General features: G+C 48.3%; 1 protein-coding gene and 1 long non-coding RNA gene across 3 annotated transcripts in view; one reads left to right on the top strand and one right to left on the bottom strand.

Annotated features, from left to right (window-relative positions):
• Window positions 1-13,693, bottom strand: part of UBASH3B (ubiquitin associated and SH3 domain containing B) — a 138,917-nt gene that overhangs the window by 98,840 nt on the left and 26,384 nt on the right. The window lies entirely within an intron of this gene.
• On the top strand, window positions 1,921-4,206 carry LOC309840998. Its single transcript, XR_014298898.1, has 2 exons — window positions 1,921-2,717; window positions 3,339-4,206. It is a non-coding gene; the product is annotated as an uncharacterized lncRNA (long non-coding RNA).

The following is a 13,693-nucleotide window of genomic DNA, read 5'->3' as shown; positions in this document are numbered from 1 at the left end:
AATCCTGAGCCAGTTCGCTCCCACTATGAGCATCTCAGTCTTCTCCTCTGTGAAATGGGACCAGGATCCACCTCACCGTACTGTTGCGAGGACTGAATGAAATAACTTTTGCAGAGCAGGTACCTAATGGACACCAATTTGTTTCCATGCAACAACCCCCAACACACACACTTCCCCTGCCCAGGATCAAGAGATTGAGAACCAATCCCAGTCCCCGGTCTGCATACATTACACATCTAGATGCACAACTTCAGGTTAAGATGATTATCAGCAACAGCACTGAAGCTGGGAGATTTCCAAAGGGGTGGGTGTGCCAGGTGTAATGAGAGGAGAGACAGAGCATTGTGGGAATGCTGGGGGTGGGGGGTCAGCTTTAGGTTCTGGCTTTTGTAGCAAGAGATCCTCCACACGTGGGCCCCGTGGGGCCCTAGGGCCTCGTTTCTGATAGCCTCAGAACTGGTGCCTTCCTACCGCGGACTCTGGGCTCTCATGTATTATGGGTGCTACTTCGCTACGTGCTCCCTCCACCTGTCTCTCCACTAGCTCTATGCTGTCCTGTTTTTCTGTTGTCTCCTACCATGTCATAAGACGGAGAAAATGTACAAATCAAATGGCCAAATGGGGTTACCCGTGAACAATTTTTGGCAGAGCCCCACTGAGGGGCATGGAAAATTCTGGAAGGTGGAGGGCAACAGGAGGTAAAAAACTAATGGCTGGTATGAACTGCAACAAAAGCTCTCATGACTGACTCCAGGGGCACAGGTCGGGGGGAGGGGAGGTCAGGAGCAATGCTGACAACTTTTTATCAGATGGGACAGAGGGGAATCCCAATCCTGAGAACGGAGGTCTGCTAGGGGGGCGGAGGGGGAGAGAACCGGGATCACGTCGAGGACACCCAGCTCCAAAACTGCTGGGAGACCATCGCAGTGGCTCCACCACTGGTTTCCCCATCGATGGAGTGTGGGGGTTGGACTAGGCTGGCTTTGGAATCAGACAAACCCAGGCTCAAAGTCAGGCTCTGCCACATACTTGTTAGGCAACTCTGGGCAGGCTTCTTTGTGTCTCTAGGCTCCAGTGCTCCCATCTGTCAGATGGGGATGAGATGTCTCCAGAAGCTCGTGGAGGAATAAGGGAGGGAGTATTTAAACATAGACCCTCTTGCACAGTGACAGGTCCATGAGGCTCACAGTGCAATCCATTTAGTCAATTTCCAATGATCCTCCTTGGCTACCCTGCCCTCCCTAATCCTCAGCGGTGAGGGCACTGAGGGGCTGTATGCTGAAGCAGCAAATGGACGACTCACTCTGGACAAGATGGAGACAGATGTGGGCAGGATGGTGGAGGACAAAGGACCCACAACTGGGAGGCGGTGGACCCAGGTCTGACTTCTACCCGACTAGGTCACTAGCTATAAGACATATGACTGTGGTCGAAATTTTCTTAATATTTCTGTGCTTTGGTGTTTTCATCTGTTACATGGGAATAACCATACATGAAGGTGCTTTGTGGATTGGAAAGTGCAGTTGGGGTATTTTTTTTTTAATCTTTCTTTTTTTTTAAAGATTTTATTTATTTATTTGACAGACAGAGATCACAAGTAGGCAGAGAGGAAGGCAGAGAGAGAGGAGGAAGCAGGCTCCCCGCTGAACAGAGAGCCTGATGCGGGGCTCTATTCCAGGACCCCGGGATCATGACCTGAGCCGAAGGCAGAGACTTTAACCCACTGAGCCACCCAGGCACCCCAGTGCAGTTGGAGTAATAGTGGTCAACCGCATGTTATGATTCCAGTGACCTATATGAAAAACTGTCCAATGGTTTGAGTTGGAAATTGTAGTTTAGATATATTTAAGATTTTATTTATTTGACAGAAAGAGAGAGACCACAAGTGGGCAGAGAGACAAGCAGAGAGAGAGGGGGAAGCAGGCTCCCTGCTGAGCAGAGAGCCCGATGCGGGACTCGATCCCAGGACCCTGAGATCATGACCTGAGCCGAAGGCAGAGGCTTAACCCACTGAACCACCCAGGCGCCCCTGTAAATTGTAGTTTAAATGTTCCGAGAGCTGTACCTAGTGCCCTGGAGCAGTCAAACAGACCCTAATCTCTAAAACGGAATGACTATTCTGCAGACAGTTGATGCATTCCCCAAAAGAGCTGAGTTGGTTTTTCTTTGCAATCACCAAATCCCTCCATGACCCAGTGGAATCATCAACCACTGGCGGCCTGCTCTGTACTTGAAAAACAATCCGATAAACCACCCTCTTATTTTAACAGCTAGCACAGGGCAGGGCAGGAGGAACCCCCACCCACGCTTGTTCTGAACACACAACGTGTTGCAACCGATGTGAAAACAAGATAAGGAGAACCGTCTGTCAATAGTGCTGGGCCTTCCCTAGAGGGGAGCCGCTTTCTGTGTATTCTGCACAGATGGGAGCCAGAGGCCACGCGGTCACCTGCAGTGCTGTCCTGACACACACAGATGTGCCAAACACCGCCCAAGTTCACATACACAGCCAGCTCACTCACTCATTCTCACCTTTCGCGGTCTTCTGAGATATATGTAGTGGCAGAGTGCGCTGTGGAAACCTTCCTTAAGGTGAAGATCCTACCCGCTGAGAACTGAGGAACTGAAGACTGTCTGGCCATAGCGCTGGGAACCTATAAGCTCAACGTGTCTGTTCAGAAACTTCCCGAAAGCTCTATCCTATTAGAAAGCCCCAGGTGAGGTCTTTGAAAACTTCATTTTATTTATTTATTTTCAAATACACAGTGAAACATTTTTCCTATGTTCTGCACAGCTGGTCATGCAATTAGCTTTATTTCATTTTTTTAATACTTTATTTTTTTGAATTTAATTTTTTTTTCAGTGTTCCAAAATTCATTGTTTATGCACCAACCTAGGGCTCCATGCAATATGTGCGCCCTCCCTAGTACCCACCTCCAGGTTCTCCCAACCCCCTCCCCACTCCCCTCTAAACCCTCCGCTTGTTTCTCAGAGTCCACAGTCTCTCATGGTTAGAAACTGAACTGGGCTACCCCTTTCCTCTTTCTTGCCCCACCTCCCCACCCCCCGCACCCTCCACCCAGTTTGAAAACTTCATTTCAAACCCACTTTGACCTGACTCAGCTGCAGGAACCGATGCCCTGGGACAAAAGTGCCCCCAAGGCAGTTCTTTTCTGTTTTTCCTGAGCATCACGGAAGCTCCAGGGACAGAGGCACAGTGCAGATAAGGGTCCAAACAACACATCCAAGGCCGAAGAGGACCACAGTGCATAGAACGTGACGTACATAAATGCTTACGAGTTGTGAAAAAAAGTTTTGTGTTTTTTTTTTTTTTTAAGGAACAAGAAAGAAACCACAAAGTCTCTTAGAGCTGCTGAAATGGCAACAGTATCAGATGCTTATCAGCATGGACTACCTCTGGGTGTCATCTCTCTGCGAACAACGCAGTGACTGCCATGGGATCCAAGGAGACAGTCCCCAAACGTCATCCCCACAACGGAGTCGGGAGGACTGGACATGTTTGCAGAGGAGGACCAGGCTGCACCTGTTCTCTGGCCTGCCGGTCCTGGTTCCCCGCGTCCTGTTCCTCGCAGCCTTCCTGTCTGAGAAGGCCAGAGCTTCCAGCTCCTTCCAGGCCACCAAGCAACTGAGGTATGACCAGAATGGAAGGAATAAATGCAAGTTTTCTATGTTAATGTGGGTCATTGTGAATGACATGTGCTGGGATTACCCAAACCTGAGCCTGTACAAAATGCCAAGCTCTGTGCTAGGAGCTGGGATCTCAACACCAAGGACACACTTAACTTTGGCAGCCGAGATGCTCCCAACCAAACAAGTCACTTTCCCCAATGCTTCGTCCCCTGTGCTTACTTAAAGCGGCTTCCCCTTGACCGTGGCAGTGTGGGCTAGGCCTCAGCCATTCCCCTAGCAACCTCTTAGTTTTGCTAGATCTGCATCTGTATTCAACTGTATTTACATAGTTTTTTTTGAAAAAAACTCATTCACAGGGCACCTGGGTGGCTCAGTGGGTTAAGCCTCTGCCTTCGGCTCAGGTCATGATCCCCGGGTCCTGAGATCGAGCCCTCCACTGGGCTCTCTGCTCAGCAGGGAGCCTGCTTCCTCCTCTCTCTCTGTCTGCCTCTCTGCCTACTTGTGATCTCTGTCAAATATATAAATAAAATCTAAAAAAAAAAAATTAAAAAAAAAGGAAAGAACTCATTTATTTTAACTCAAATACATTTTCAAGAAAACTTCATACGACCCCCGTGAAGAGCCACCAAGGCTCATTTACCCTAAACAGAAAATAGCCACTGATTAAAAAAAAAAGAAAACAACACCCAGGAAACACAATATTTTTACTAAACCCCAGTTGCACACTCTCATCTGCCAGCACTCTGAGCATAAGGCCAAGGGCTCTCTGTTCGAAAGACGGACTGGCTTGGCACCGACACTCTCCCCCCAACCTTGTGATCAGAAGCAAAAAAAGGAATCATTGCTCACCATGTGATTCACTGTTTCTTAATGTTATGTCTGCATCTCACCCCAATGAGACCCCAAGGTCCACGCATACCTGTGCTTCCCAAATCCCTGCAGGATGGGGGCTCTCCCGTTGCGCCCCCAGAACCTCGGGCACTGCGCAGAACACTGTGGGCCCCGCACACATATCTGTCCAATGAATCAGTGCAGGCGTCTTAGCCTTCTTTATTCCAGCCATACCTACCGGCCTACTGCCCTCCAGTGACCCACACCCCCTCGCAAACCTCCACGTCCTTTTCCATTTTGTGCCCTTCATGGAATGTTTTTCCTTCTCCCCCACTTTCCACCAACTGATTAACTCTCTCCTCTCCTAGTCTGCAGCCCTGTCATATTCCCTTCGTGGTCTTTCCTTACAACGTTGGGTTGAGAACAGAAATCTTTTCCGGTAGGTCCATTACATGGGTCCCTTGATTCTTGGGACTGTCATGCGATAATCCCTAAATGCTTGTCTTTCTCTCCCTATCCGTGTCTGAACTCCAGGAGGGGGCAGAACCATGTCTCCTCCCTCTGGTGCTGAATAAAAGCCTGTCAGACTCTTTGCCTGTATGCTCTCACCGCATCACACAGACCGCGTCTCTCCCCTCTCTGAGTCTTCGTGCAGACTGTGTCTTTGCCTGGAACGTCTCAACAACATGCAAACTCCCTTCCATGTTCCCACTCAGAGGAGAGCCTTTCCCCAAGCCAGCTGTGACACTCCTTCCCCCTGTGCCCACGATACCCCCTTGTATCCCTTTCACTGTGGGATTAAGCCCTGCTCAGTGCAATTCTATGTTTCTGTACTATTTGGTTAAGCGACGAGCTTCTTGTTTTTGAATCCCCAAGGCCTAGAGAGGACCTGGCATAGAGTGAGTAATCACTAAATAACTTCTGAAGGTATCAAAGTCTAGTACAAAAATATTTTTCTATTTACCTCTCCTCTTGTCAATTCCCAAACCCTCTAAAGTCATGGTTAGTAAAAGCATAACAATATTAAACTTATTGCTGACATTATGGAGTGCTTACTATTTGCCAGGTACTTTGTAAGCATTCTCTCATTTAATTATCCCCACAGCAGAAGGGTACTTCTGTGGACACCAGTTTGCATGACTGACATTAAGTCACTTGTCCCCGGTTACATAAGCGGCAGAGCCAAGGAATGGACCCAGGCTGGAAAATCTCCAGTGTTCTCAACTACCAGCCTGGCCCGGTCTGTGACCTTGTTCTGTCTGACCTACTGCCCTCCTTCATGGTCAGAAGCCAAATCCTGGGGAGATGGACCTGGGCCTACTGAAGGGTTGCTCGGATGGGCCCCTTTGGGAGTACAATTAAGCTACCAGGCAGGCCATGCCCATGGCACAAGGCCTTACTACTTAACAGCCACCGTGGCCTCTTGCCTGAGCTGGGGAGCTTGGCAAAGTCACCAGGTCCACACTCACCCAGCACAAGGCCAATCAAGGCAGCCTTTCCACTGATTCTAGAGGATGTCTCTTTTTCATTTGTAAAATAACCCACAATTTGACATTTAGGGCTTTTCCTGCACATGGCAGAGGCTAGCACAATAAGAGATGAGCTGTTGTCTTTGAAAATTTTGAAATCTCACTAAAACAAATTTTTTTTTTTTTTTTTAAGGGAGAGAGAAAGAGAGAGAGGTGGGGGGCAGTGCAGAGGGAGAGGAAAGAATCTTAAGCAGGTTCCAGGCCCGGCTCAGTCAGAGCCCGACACGGGGCTTGATATCACGACCTGAGCTGAAATGACGCTTGGCTGACTGAGCCACCCAGGAGCCCCTAGAAACACACTTTAAAGATTTTAAACCTTACACTGACTGAGGAGGTAAGTGGGCGTCCAGCGGCACCCAAGGGGGAGGAAGAGTTTTGGCTCCATTTTTATGACTGGATTCTCTCCACGCAAGAAGGCCACAGCTGGTCTTTCTTCACCCCAGTCCTGTGTCAAAAACCGTCTGAGGTAACAGAGGTCGACTTCCTCCAGTTTGAGAAATGCTGCTTGGCTGCACAAGTTTCTGTCCAGAACGCAGTGAGTCTGTCTTATAAAAACCAGCTTCAAACACGGTATGAAGTCGAGGAGCGAGACAAAAAGTAAGAGCCACCTTATAAAAGCTCCTTCCTGCTTCTCGATGTTGTTACCAGATTCTCCATAGGAAAGGTCCAGCACAGGCACACGGCAGAAGACACAGCCATGTGGTTTCATTTTTCCAGGGATGAACCTCTCAGGAGACACACGCGTTTTGGAAAGAGAGGCATGCATATCTGGACAGCAAGTTAACCGTGACCTCTAATCCTGGGTTCCTTTTCTTTTGCTGGGAATCAGCATGATCGAGGGAGAAAAAAATCCTGGCTGACGGAGAGCTCCGGAAGACCTGGGGTTTGGTTCTGGCTTTGCCACTTGCTTGTTTTATGACTTGAACAAATCATTTAAGCGCTCTGGGCTGCAGCCGTTCCCAGAAGTGAAGGGATCGGGCCCAACGATCAAGAAGTCTCCTTTCAGCTCTGGAGCTTTCTGCTGCGACGGAGTCTATCATACGGAGGACGAGGACATGGGTGACTCATTCTTAGGGATCCCACCCCAAGGCAAATCCTCTTCTAGCAGCAGCGATGATTACACTGGTAAGCTAGCATACCACCCCGCCCCAGCCACCATTCCCTATAGTTAAGGCACAAAGGTGGGAGATAAGGGGACAAGGATGAGTTTCAGAGGGAGGGATGGCTTTCTGTGGCTCTCACTGGCTCTCGTGGGTATATATTTAAACTTTAGCAGCCACTGGCCATGCAAAACATTGGTGGATTAGGAGTCCAGGTCTCAGTCAGGGATGCTCAGGACCGGGGGAGTCTGACTGCTATGACCCCATCTGGGGGTCGATGGCCGCCATACCGGATCGTCTTGAGCCATGGCTGAGCTGATACGTCGCGCTGGCTTCCTGTTTCACCTGCTCGTCTTCCTGATGACCTTCAGAGAGGCTAGCACAATGAAACCGCAGAGCCCTCAAAAACCTTGAGAGTGTAATTCTACTTTTTGGCACTTAAGAAAACAATCAGATGAAAAGTAAGCTGGTCACAACAGCTACCATTTATGGAGAGCTCACTGTATGCAAGGAATCTGCTCCGTACCTTATGTGTATCCTTCTATATAAGCCTCGTCACAGTACTTCCAAATGGGTATGATGACCTCCATTTTACAAAAGATGAAACTAATGCCCTTAATCTAGCTCTGCTATTCAGGACACAAAAGTCTACACGTGAGAATGTTCATTGCAACAAAATGGCCCAGATTTCCAAAAATGGGGACTTGCTTAAATGGTACTCCCATCTAATGACATCCTAGACATGCATGAGAAATCATGTTAGAGCAATTAGTGACACAGAAAAATATTTACAGCAAATTTCTAGGTAAGAATCCCAACAATTTGGGGCACCTGGGTGGCTCAGTGGGTTAAGCCTCTGCCTTTGGCACAGGTCATGGTCTCAGGGTCCTGGGATTGAGCCCCACATAGAGCCTGCTTCCCTCTCTCTCTCTCTCTCTGCCTGCCTCTTTGCCTACTTATGATCTCTGTCTGTCACATAAATAAATAAAATCTTAAAAAAAGAATCCCAACAATTTATATATAATTATATGGAACATATAAGGAATGGTATTTGTTCTTCTTTATGTTTCTGTATTTTCCAAAATGTACACAATATGCCTGTATCACTTTTTAAATTGTGGGGCTTTTTGAGGGCCTCGTAGATGTGACCAAGAGCCCATCCCCATCCCACTTAGTGTCCAGATCTTGGGGAAGGGGTTTTCTAATAGATTCAGTTTCTAGACAATGGACACTCCCCAGTCAGAACCAAGAGGTCCTCTCAGCCGGTCTTCTTATTCCTAAGATGTACGGTGCGTGAGTGAGGGACTGAAAGAAAACTGAAGGCAGACAAACAATTCTTTAACAGCTGTGGCTCCCACCCGATCCACTGGCCCTGATCACTATGCCCTAAAGAAGTCAAGCAGAGACTCCAAAATGAGGCCACCTGATAAAACAAAATAAAATCCACAAACACTATCTCTGCTCCATTATTACTATTCTGATCATCATTCTGTAGTAGTTACTTAAATGAGGCATTAGTGTCTAGACAGGGAGATGAGATAGTACAGAGTCCGCTTCATGACTCGGAAAATTCTCTCAGCTTGGAGACCTGGGAGCACGGGGAGAGTGGCTGTGGAAGCGGGGAAGAACGTGGCCTAGGCTTCAGGCCGCCAGGAGTCGGAACCTTGACCCCATTTACCAACCGAGGGACACTGGGCAAATCGTTAACTTTCTCATCTGTAAAATGGGTTTAGATGGGCTGTTGAGAGGGATAAAGAGCACATGTAAAAAACACAGCATAGCAGGGGCCTTGCAACGGGCTTGATCTCCCTCTTCCAACCCCCCCTCATCCATCCTCTCCCCAGAACAACACACCTGCTCTCTACCATTCTCAAATTCTAAAATCTTCCCCCTGGTGGGAGCGTAGCACAAAACCTCCCATTTGAAACCCAGTGCTGGGGCGCCTGGGTGGCTCGGTCGGTTCAGCCTCTGCCTTTGGCTTAGGTCATGGTCTCAGGGTCCTGGGATCGAGCCCCGCGTCGGGCTGCAGGGAGCCTGCTTCCCCCTCTCCTCCCTGCACACGCTCGCCCATCTTGCTTGTGCTCCCTGGTCTTGCTCATGCTCTCAAATAAATAAAATCTTTTTAAAAAGAGAGAGAAAAAGAAAGCCAGTGTTATGAGGGGCTGTCTCAAACAGAAGCCTTGAGTCAGAGGGCAAGGCATGTAATTAGCCATCCCCACCAAAGGGGACTCAGGCAGGATGCTGCGGATGGCCGAGTGCCATCTGATGCACACCTGGAGATGTCACGGCCGCGAGATGTCATGGCCGCGTACTGACTGCATCCTCCTACATCTCAGCGGATGATGGTAGCAGAATCATCTCCTGTTTGTGTGGTTTAGGATAAACGTGCAACATTTCATATTTACTGTACTTCACCTCCCCGGAGGCATAGAAAAGCTTCATTTAGGAAAAAACAGAGCTCCCACAGAGATCGGTTGCCTGAGATTAGCTGGTGTGCGAGAGCGGAGGTGGGGGAAGAAGGGGGTCCAGGGGCAGGGTGGGAGTCTATGTTTTATCTGTTACTCCCACGAGGACAGGGAGAGGAGACAGGATATTCGACCCTCTATCCTCTTCTAAGTCCTCCACCCCGAGTCCTAGTCACATGCCCACATGGCCTTTCCTCCAAGGCCACATTCTTTCCCTTTGCCTTGTGGCCAAGAGTCCACTCAGCTTGCACAGATCTAGTCCCCAAATATGTGTTAGAGTCATTTTCCTAACCTTTCAGACCATGTCAGCAGCATTTCACCCTTTCTTGTAAATCTGCTGCCGCACAGCCCACAGCATCCCAAAGTACCAGCTGCAAGAAACAGCGGCCACAAGCTCTAAGCCCCACCACAGGGCTCTGTCCTTCCTCGCAGAACTGGATGTGAGTCTTGCTGACTCTACATCAGGCCACACGCTAACCAGTGTTTTGCATACTCTTCCTTTGGGAGCATTTGTCTCTGACTTGACCTCTCTCAGCCTGATGGAGACCAAGTCTGCTTCTGCTGGACCCGCTCAGGCTTCTTCTGGCGTACGTTCTGCTGGGCGCTTAAGCGGCCCCCTATAGTATGTTCTCTTAAAAACTGAAAACCACTTAAGGCTGAAGACAGGTTCAGATTTCACCAGAGTGCCTTCTGAGTGGCTTGGAACAAAAGCTGCTTTATGTTGGTCTTTCTTTTCCACGGGCAGAGAAAGGGGATGGGCCTGATGGTCTGACAGCATCATACGGGAGAGTGTGGTGCAGACTGAGGCACATGGCCGGCCTGGTTTCCAGACCCGCCTCCCTCCTCTCTGCCTCAGTGACCTTGTGCAACTCAGCTTCTCAGAGCCCTTGCTCTCCTGTGCCATTCATGGTGGGGATAACACCTGTCCTGCCCTCACCTTCACACGGCTGCTGTGTATGACCATGAAAACAGAAAACGCCTGGTCGACTGTCATAGGGAAGAACAAGGAGAGCAGCCAACACGATCACGGAGATGTTTCTGCTTCTCACATGTTGCGTTCCCGAAGCCCGTCTCCGCCTACAGGCTGCAGCATTCACACGAGTGAAAAGAGGGAAAGACCACCCCAGGGAGAAAGGCAGGGAGTGGACGAAGATGGACACAGCGATGAATTGTACGCTCATCAGCGTACATGCTCCAGTGGACTCTTCCGGAAAACAGTAGCATCAGGACAATGAGGGAGACAGTCAAGGTCTTCACTCTCAGGAAGCTACGTTCCAGTGGGAGAGTAGGCAGAGAATAAGCAAGCAAGCAAAGGAGGTCGAGATACGTGACCCTCCCACTGGGGGGGCAACGAGGGGCTCCCACCTTCCCCATCTCCTTCTGAGATTGCAGGAATGGTGGCCACAAACTGTGTGAATCCTTGCCCCTGCCAGGACATGATGTGAAGTTTTTGGCCAGGGCACATGAGGATGTGTTGGTTCTTCATATTTTTGGTACAGTGAAAACATGATGAAATGTTGATGAGACAAAAAAGTTAAGGCATGAGAGGGGTGCCTGGGTGGCTTAGTCGGTTAAGCGGCTGCCTTCTGCTCAGGGTCCTGGGTTTGAGCCCCACGTTGGGCTCCCTGCTCAATGGGGAGTCTACTTCTCCCTCTCCGTCTCTTCCTCCCACCCCTAGCTTGTGCTTTCTGCACCTTCTCTCTCTCCCAAATAAACAAGAAAAATCTTAAAAAAAAAAAAAAAAAAGTTAAGGCATGAGAGATGCAGACAAATGATTTTCAGTTATAGGAGGATTTCTAGCCTCAGCTTGGAATCCCTGTTGAAATCTTTAAAAAAGAATGCAAGCCTGCATCCCTTCTCTTCCTCTCCATTGTTCCAAACTCAGGAAACTGCACCAAATACTTTCAGTTCTAAAACTGTTTGTCTCTCGTTCATAATATGTCACCTCCTCAGGGAAGCTTCTCATCACCCAGTGAGACAAACCTCCCCTTTCTCCGCAGCTCTGGCACTGAGAACCCCACACAGCACTTTCATGATACACTATCATCCCTGACTTGTTGGCTTGTCTCTCGCTAGAGGAAAAGCATCCCTGGTTAGGGCTATGCTTCATTTGATTTTGAAGCCCCAACACCTACTGTCATGGGGACACATAGTAGGTACTCAATAAATACCTGTTCACAAGACCACGTCTCATTGGTTAATCTTAAATCTATAGCCAATTTAGAAGACGCGCTGAACATGAACACAGACCATAGGACATGCTGTGACAGTTGGTTTAATAAGACAAATATCCCACTTTTCAGTGGATTTTCCCACTTCTCCTATAAGGACTTGTGTTGTAGCTGGTGCCCGACCAAGAGTTCCTGGTCACATGAGGTTTTGCTCCAAATGATATCTACATAAGGACTGATGAGCATGGAGTAATGTACAGAATTACTGAATCACTATATTGTACACCTGATATTAATATAAGTGTATGCTCATTGTAGCCTAATTAGAGGAAATTAATAGTGCCCACTTGATCTAACTACCAGTTTGTAAAAACTACCAGAAAAAGATGTGCCATGTCATCCTCGGGCTGCCATCAGCATAATCCAGACTATGGGAAACTAGAGACACATGACCTAGTTTTGTCAACCAAAAAATTACAAATAAAAAATAAGAGCAGGGTGGGAAGAGAGAGAGTAACCATACTGAGACATACTTGTCAGTTCAGGTATGGGCCTTATTTGAATCCTTGTCTACACAAAAAAATTATTTAAAAAAAAAAATCTGTAAGGGGACACCTGGGTGGCTCACTCTGTTAAGCGTCTGCCTTTGGCTCAGGTCATGGTCCCAGGGTCCTGGGATGAAGTCGGCATCAGGCTCCGTGCTCAGCGAGAAGCCTGCTTCTCCCTCTCCTGCTCTTCCTGCTTGCGTACTTTCTCTCTCTTTGTCAAATAAATAAATAAATAATATCTTTTAAAAAAAAAATTAAAAAACCCCTCAAAACTATAAAGTAATAGAGGGTATGTGATCACTGACTACATACCTGATACTACCTAATTATTTTTCAGGTGTGCTAATGACCCTGTGGTTATATTTTAAAAAGAGTTATAATCTTTAAGAGATACATCTAGATGAAATGATACAATGTCTAGGAATTAATTTTTTTAAACCTGGAGTAGAGAAGTGGGTAGGAAGTACACGGTACAGATGCCAAAAGAGCAAGCAGGAAGGCCTTGATACATTTGTTTTCATTATACTGTTCTTACTACTTTCATAAAAGTTTGAACGTTTCCATTAAATAAAAAAATCAGTAGTTTATGAAAGCTTTGTTCCCTGAACTCCATGGAGCAGGCTCCCTATGACAATGTTGGACAGACTGGGTGGTGGCCCTTCTGGGGTGGGGGCAGTGGGGAGGCCCAGGAAGCTGTAGGCAGCGTGCGATTCCTCCAGTGCTGCCGGGAGAGAATGAGAGGGAAGCCGGTCCCCAGAGACCCGATCACTACCTTCCGCAGAGAGGCTTCTGGTTCCACAGAGATGTGTATCTCCGACTCTGGGAACCAATGGAGGGAGAAAGAAGTATTTCTCAACCTCTCAGATGGAAAAATAAATGCTCAGGAAAGGCAGACTGTTAAGGACATGGAATTTGGATCAGAAGGTTTGGATTCCCTCCTTGTTCCACAGCGGGGACCGGGGGACATCTCAGGGCCTCAGTGTTCTCATCCACAAAATAGGAATATAGCTCCCATCCACATCAGAGAACTGGTGTGAAGGTAAGATGGCATCTCGTAGGGGGAGGTGAGAGGCAGCCCGAAGCGGGGAGTCGGACCCTGGGGTCTGAACCGTGGCTCTGTTGTACCATCCACACAGTCAAGTACTAAATAAATGAACACTGTTAAAATTAATTATTTAAGAAAAAGCAATTTGTTCAAGGCCTCAAAGTGAGTTAGCAGGGTACTACTTGGGGGGGAAGGATTTGCGCTCTGCTGTTCTCCCCACTAACCTCTGGGCTTCTCTTTCGGCTCTGTCTGGGCAGCTGACTCACAACCGGTCGCTTTTTGCACAGTGCAGGAGACATGGAGATGGCGAGATGGGCCATTCCTGTTCGGACAGCTGGGCCACCCCGGGGGAC

Source organism: Mustela nivalis, assembly GCF_964662115.1.
Source record: "Mustela nivalis genome assembly, chromosome: 9".
NCBI lineage: Eukaryota > Metazoa > Chordata > Mammalia > Carnivora > Mustelidae > Mustela > Mustela nivalis.
The sequence above is the reverse complement of the archived record's forward strand: the minus strand, read 5'-3'. Positions and strand labels throughout refer to the sequence as shown.